Here is a 6,618-nt window from a genome sequence, read left to right as displayed (position 1 = left end):
CTTCCGCGGCCGGGTGGGGCCATCTGGGCGCGCCCCCGCCGCTTTCGAAACAAACACGCCGCGGCGGGCGCTCGCGGGGTTCACGGCCGGGCTGAGCCGGCCCGGGGCGGCTCCGGAAACTGGAAACTGCCAGGAGGACGCCACCCCGAACACCGGTCTCTAGAGCCGCACGGCGGGAGCGACCCTGGGCGCCCCGAGTTCGGGTGGGGGTCGCTGTCTTCGCCCGGGTTCTCCTGTGCCAGGCTGGCCTCTTGGCTCCAATTCCGATTGTCCCGGGCCGGTGCAGAGTGAAATTCACGTTCCGGGAGCGAGTGTCGGGAGCGGAGGCGGTGGGGTGTGAGAAGGCTGGGCCCAGGGCTTACAGGATAGCCAGTAACTCGCGAGGCTGGCCGAACCGTGGAATCGCGAGGGGAGGTCGCTGAAAATCCAGAGGGGCGTGCTACACCCTAGAGGAGTTAAACAAGAATCTCTGGGGCTGGAGCCCAGTGTTAGGATTGAAGTCGGCCACTTGCAAACCGGTTTGAGAAACCACAGATCTTAGGTACGCTGGTCAAAGTAAAGATCCATCCAGCTGAGCGGGCCTGGCCCTATCAAAAACACCGAGAGACGCTGGTGGAAAACTGGGTTACTTGTCTTCACGGAAACAAACCCGAGAATGTGTATCCCTCCAACAGTCGGCCTGGGTCTGGGTAGCAGAATCCTAGGTTAGGTTTTCTGTTCCCTGCAAAGCTCTCTTGGTTAGCATCTTCAGCCCCTCACTTGGAATAACGCCTTCTTCATTGGACCAGCCAGAGAGTTTTTGTGACCTCCATCGCCATGTTCTTTCCGCATGGTCTCTGCCAAACACCTTTTTACTGGTTAGTAGGGACTTCAGAAAGAGGAAACAGTTTTCAACAATGGCATTTTCTGACTCATGCTTGGAGAACCCTGTGCTGCCTAAGACAGGAATCCTTCCCACAGGGTTTCCAGAAAGGAAGTCCTCTAGGGGTTCATAGCGTCCTGCCTCGTCAAACGTGCTAGAATTTACAAGTGCAGGGAGGAGACAGCTTTAGAGACCATTCAGTGTGACTCTGTTTGATACTGAAATTCCTTACTCCTGCTCTCATGGTGGATATGTCAGGGCCGGCCGTGCTTCAGAAGCCGCGCTAGTTCTTTGTTTATTCCTCTCAGGCCTCCCTTACCTTAACCACCATCTTCAGTGTCATTTTACACAGGTCTTGGTGTCCGCCTGGACTCAGAACTGATGTGAAAAGCAAGGTGGTATCGTGGAAATCGCTGAAGGTCAGTACCAGGCAGGGAGCTTCCCGAAGCTGGCACCGAGGACTGCCGAGTGGAACGAGTGAAGTGGAGACCGTGGCTTTTATCGAGATCAAACAATGAGCTCAGCAGAGTGTTACGCAGCTTAGCTATGCCAGATGGTCTAACGCTTCACCTTCCAAAATACTTAGTTTAAATATATATATATATGTATATAAATACCTTTTTTTAAAAAAAGGAACTTAAAGAAGAAATAACGGAATACTCTTAAGTAATACTTGTAACTGCCCAAATAATTTCAATGTTCTGAGGAGAAAGAAAGGAAATCCAGTTGCATTTACTCAGAAAACAGATCTATTCTAAAGGTTATTACGAAAAATCAAATCTGCAGGTTTATAACATGTTATTTTGGCTGGTGGCCGCCACTTAGTGGGTTTCGATCCCTTCGTACACAGGCCGTGCCACTAGCACAGCTCCAGGATGTGGAGAGGCCTGCCCACACTTTGCAGATGAGGAAATAGCCTGAGAGACTTTCTTTCTTCTTTCTCTAACCAAAATCGGTGCAGTTAACAAATGACCAGGCCAGAATCCAAACAACCTAGTTTGATTCTCAAGCTTGGAAGCCTCCCCTGTCATGCTACATTTTTTTTGTGTTGGCATCAATCAGCAAAGATCTCTTCTACTTAGAGGAGACTGAGATGGGTATTGGGGAGGGGGACTCGGGAACCTGGGGCTTCTCATGTAAGCAGAAGCTCCCAGTCTTCCTATCTGAGATACTGAAACCCAGGAATAGATTCCCGAGAGACTCCTCTACCCGTCAGTGTCTTACAGTCACATTGACTTAAAATCTCTATGGCGCTTTCGAGTCCCAAAATAAACTTATGGAACAAGGTAAAATAGAAAGTATGATCTGTGATTTTGGCGGAACAAGAGAACACATTTCTCAACCTCATCCCAGCGACTGAATCAAAGACAGTTTAATCAACCGGGGAGCCCACGAAGGTGTCAATATTTGTGTTCAAGGATCCTTAACCTAGTAGAGAGGTTTTCTGTGATAAACACAGAAAGTGCCACAGCGAAAGGGGCGGGGGCTCAGGGAGGAGCATGGCCTGCTGGCTGGCGGGGGATAAGGCAAAGAGCATGGGGAGAGGGAGATAAGGGCTGTCTGAGCAAAGGTCGCCACCACCAGGAGGAGAGGCCCCTCGATTCTAGGGGAAGACAGGGATTTGGCTGAGCGGGGAGTAGAGGACGCTCACTTGGACTGGGGAAGAAGAGTCTGAGACACAGGACAGAAGGAGGCTTGAGAAGCCCTCTGCCCAGGTCTGCAGCCAGAAGTCATCAAGTTCTGTACATGGTGCTGGTATGGGAACGGCAGTGGAAGACAAGACTCAGTTTAGCTGGCTATACAGTAATGAGGTAGTTAAGGTCAGGGGACAGACATTGCTTTAGTTTATATAGATAGATAGATAGATAGATAGATAGATAGATAGATAGATAGATAGATATTTGAAACTGTGGCCCTTGCACTGAGCTACCCTAGGCCATTTATTTATTTTTGGTTTTTTGAGACAGGGTCTCAATATGTAGCCCAGGCTGGCCTCAAACTCAAGGTGATCCTCTTGCCTCAGCCTCCCGAGTGCTGGGATTACAGGTGTGCGCCACCATGCTCACCCATGGCATTCTTTAAGTTTCGGTGAGTCTTGCTAAGTTGCTAAATTGCCCAGGCTGAGCCTAAACTTGCAATCCTCCTGCCCCATTCTCCCAGAGTGTGGGATTGCAGATGTGTGCCATTATCTGACTAATTTTAATTTTTAAGGTAGGCTTTGGGGTGGGAGTGTAGCTCATTGCCTAACATGTAAGTCTCTGGGTTTGATCCCCAGCACTACTAAACAAACAAATCTAACATTAAGGGAGCAGTCCTGTTACTCTTAAAACACAGATGAAACGGGCACAGTTACCATGCACCTTTGGTTTTCATTCCTGCTTTGAAGAAAAAAGTTTCAAAAGAAAAACCAGGTAAGAAACAAAATTTCGTGACTGATAGGAACCAAAAACAAACTTTCAATGACTCGAAAGTCTAAGTCTGTGAGCTGAGGGTTCTGTGAAAGAACTGTCCCTTCCCAAGTCGGAAGGACATTTGGCGGAGAAGTAACACATTTGGCCTCATCCTGGCTGAGTGTGCATGGCCTCAGGGGCATGTCTCGTGGAGACGCATGGAAAAGCAAGTTTGAGCAAGATCTTGCAGAACTGTGGGTGGTGAAGTGGCTAAAGGAGAGGAGAGGTAACCAAGGAGAGAGACACCCGAGGGAGAGCCCTGGGAAGCCCCACGTTCGAGAGTATAAAGGGTCAAGGAAAAGACAGTAAAAAAGAGGTTTAATGCAACTTCCCAGAAGCTCAGAATACTAAGCTCTGAGCCAAATACCTTTCTTGTTGGTGAGGCTGCTGGTATTTAAGGCAATTACAAGCCCCAGATCACAAGATCGGGGAAGGCTGAGCTAGGGCCTGGGGTTCTCAGGTCTCTGTAGGGTTGCTCTGCCCTGCTCTTCCAGGAAGTCTCCCTGCTCGTGTCACACCCTTACCTGCTTCTCTGTGACCAACACAGGGTGTCTGCCAGCTCCTCAGCTTTAAGCAGATGTCTGTTTCATATCTGCATTTGTAACAGCCTACCATCATTCCTACATGTATTAAAATGGACAAGAAAACACAGAAACTTTATATTGAGGTATTTGTGTCATGTAGCTGCAAATACAGGCAGTTCTGCTGTGCAGAGTAAGTGTACTTTTGAAAAACAAATGAAAACACACAAGCAGGCCCCTCTTTCTTATTAAAGGGGTTTTATTTACCAAGAACTCACTAATCAAGATATCACAATGTGACAGCAGATTGCTTGTTTATTAGACACAGGTTTAGCACCATTTAGAATGAGTGGTGTAATACTGTATCTTCCCTATCAGAATGGCATCTGAGTGGGCAGGTTTGGGATTCAGACAAACCTGGGATCCGTACCGATACCATCGCTTCCTTGCTTTCTGTGTGGCCTAGTACTCAACTGCTCTGTGACACAAATCCATCACTTATAAAATAGGGGTGATCATATTACCTCCATGTGGAGTTTTTGTGACGAATAAAGCAAATAATATATGTAACGCGTTTTGTACTTTGCTTGGCTTATGGTAAATAATAAATATTAGTGATAATTAGTGTCAATGGCTGGTATGAATGAATATTTCACATACCATAATTCTTTTATTCGCTTCTCATATAATCTATAGAACAGGACATGTCATGATACTGAGTCTGAAAACCCTGTTAAAGAACAATAAAATCTTTAAAGGTGACACAGTGTTGAGATAATTCAGTACTCTCTGTGCTTTCCCCACCCAACAGAATTTGTTCTCTGGCAAAGTTTAGGTCATTTACTAAAAGATTCAAAATCATTTAAACATTGGCCTCTTGCCTTAACTCCAGTGTGGACCCATCTGCAGGATATTTTCCTTGATTTATAATCTTGCAAATTAAAAAGCAGACTTACACTTTGAGCTTATTAGAATCACACAAAGTGAGAGGGAAGAAAATATTACTCTTAAGGATCACCTCACCTATGTTGTGCAGTGTGCAACCTAACCTTACACCACAGTAACAACTTCCACAAAGAAACAATTACTGTGTCCACTTGTGTGGGATGAAACTCAGGTCCACAGGGGCCCCTGACTGGACCAAACCATACAGAGGGCAAAGAGAAGCTTTGCATTCAATTCTGGGGAACTTTGAAGTTATACTCCTGTTACTGTGTATTTCTTGGTACATAATTAAAGCTAAATGTTTCCTTGGTATTTCTCAGAAGTATTCATTAGTAGCTATTTCCCTGGCACTTTTCTTTCAGTTGTCAAATAAAAGCCACTTAACCTAAGTGATGATGGAATTCCCTAGTGTCATAGGGGAGGAGTGTTTTCTCTTACGACCAGATGGTCTGCTTGATCTGAAGAAGGCAGTTTCCTACAAACAGTAATTGCAGTTACTGTTGGCAATGCCACCCTTTCTGACACTTTTGTTCTGTCTTTAATGTCTCTGCCTTCTGCTTTTAAAGGATTTGATCTCTTCTGGTCATCTAGATCATTTTGTGCCAAGGTCTAAAATAACAGTGTGTGTATCTGTAAATGTGTGTTTATGTACACAAACACTTCGGTAAACACTTCATTGTCTTCTTATAAATAAATACATACCATATGACCCAACAAAAGCATTTGTAAGTCTAGATCCAGGGAAAATAAAAATAAATCTACTAAAGACTTGCTCATAAATGTTTGTAGGAACTTTACTTGAGACAACCACAGACTGGACCTAATTTATCAGCAGCTGAATGGACAACTACTTGGCAATAAAAAACAACAATATAATGATACAATAACGTGGACAAATCTCACACTGGACACAGGAAACCACATACATATGAGATGTATACTATAACTCCATTTAGAGGACATTCTAGAACATGCACAATGAATTTATGGTGATATAAATTAAGTTAGTGACTTCCTGGAGTGGGGCAAAAGGAAATTGGGGAAGGGGCCATAAAAGTGTTCTACATACTGATGGGGTAGGGATGAGATGGGGTATATGTGTGTCAAAACTCCTCCAACTGAAGGTAGCTGGCCATTCATATCACTAGGTTCCCCATCTGCATATTCAACCATCTATGGATTGAAATACTGTACTTAATATGTGCATACTTTTCTGTCATTCCCTAAACAATGTAGTTTAGCAACTATTTATATAATATTTTCACATTAGTATAAGTAATCTAGAAATGATTTCAAGTGTATGAAAGGATAGGCATATATTTTATGCAAATACAATGCCATTTTATATAAGGCACCTGAGCATCTACAGATTTTAGTATCCACAAAGGGCCCCAGAGCAAATCCCCATGGATATGGAGGGGTGACTGTACTGTAAATGTCTCCATTTCTTTCATGTAAATGATACCTCAGTGAAGTATGAAAAATGAAAGTATGAAAATGATGTATGAAGAATGAAAAATAGCTGGGCGTGGTGGTGTACTTCTGTAATCCCAGCACTCAGGAGGCTGAGGCAGGAGGACCACTGTGAGTACAAGGCCAGCCTTGGCTACAGAGTGAGTTCAAGGCCGGCTTAAACTGCATAGTGAAACCCTGTCTCAAAAAGACATGGAGAAAAAAACAAAAGAAAGAGAGAAAGAGAGAAAGAGAGAAAGAGAGAAAGAGAGAAAGAGAGAAAGAGAGAAAGAGAAAGAAAGAAAGAAAGAAAGAAAGAAAGAAAGAAAGAAAGAAAGAAAGAAAGAAGAAAAGAAAGAAGAAAGAAGAAAGAAGAAAGAAGAAAGAA

Source organism: Chinchilla lanigera, unplaced genomic scaffold (assembly GCF_000276665.1).
Source record: "Chinchilla lanigera isolate Chin_1 unplaced genomic scaffold, ChiLan1.0 scaffold00005, whole genome shotgun sequence".
Classification (NCBI taxonomy): Eukaryota; Metazoa; Chordata; class Mammalia; order Rodentia; family Chinchillidae; genus Chinchilla; species Chinchilla lanigera.
This window is presented reverse-complemented; position numbering follows the sequence as displayed.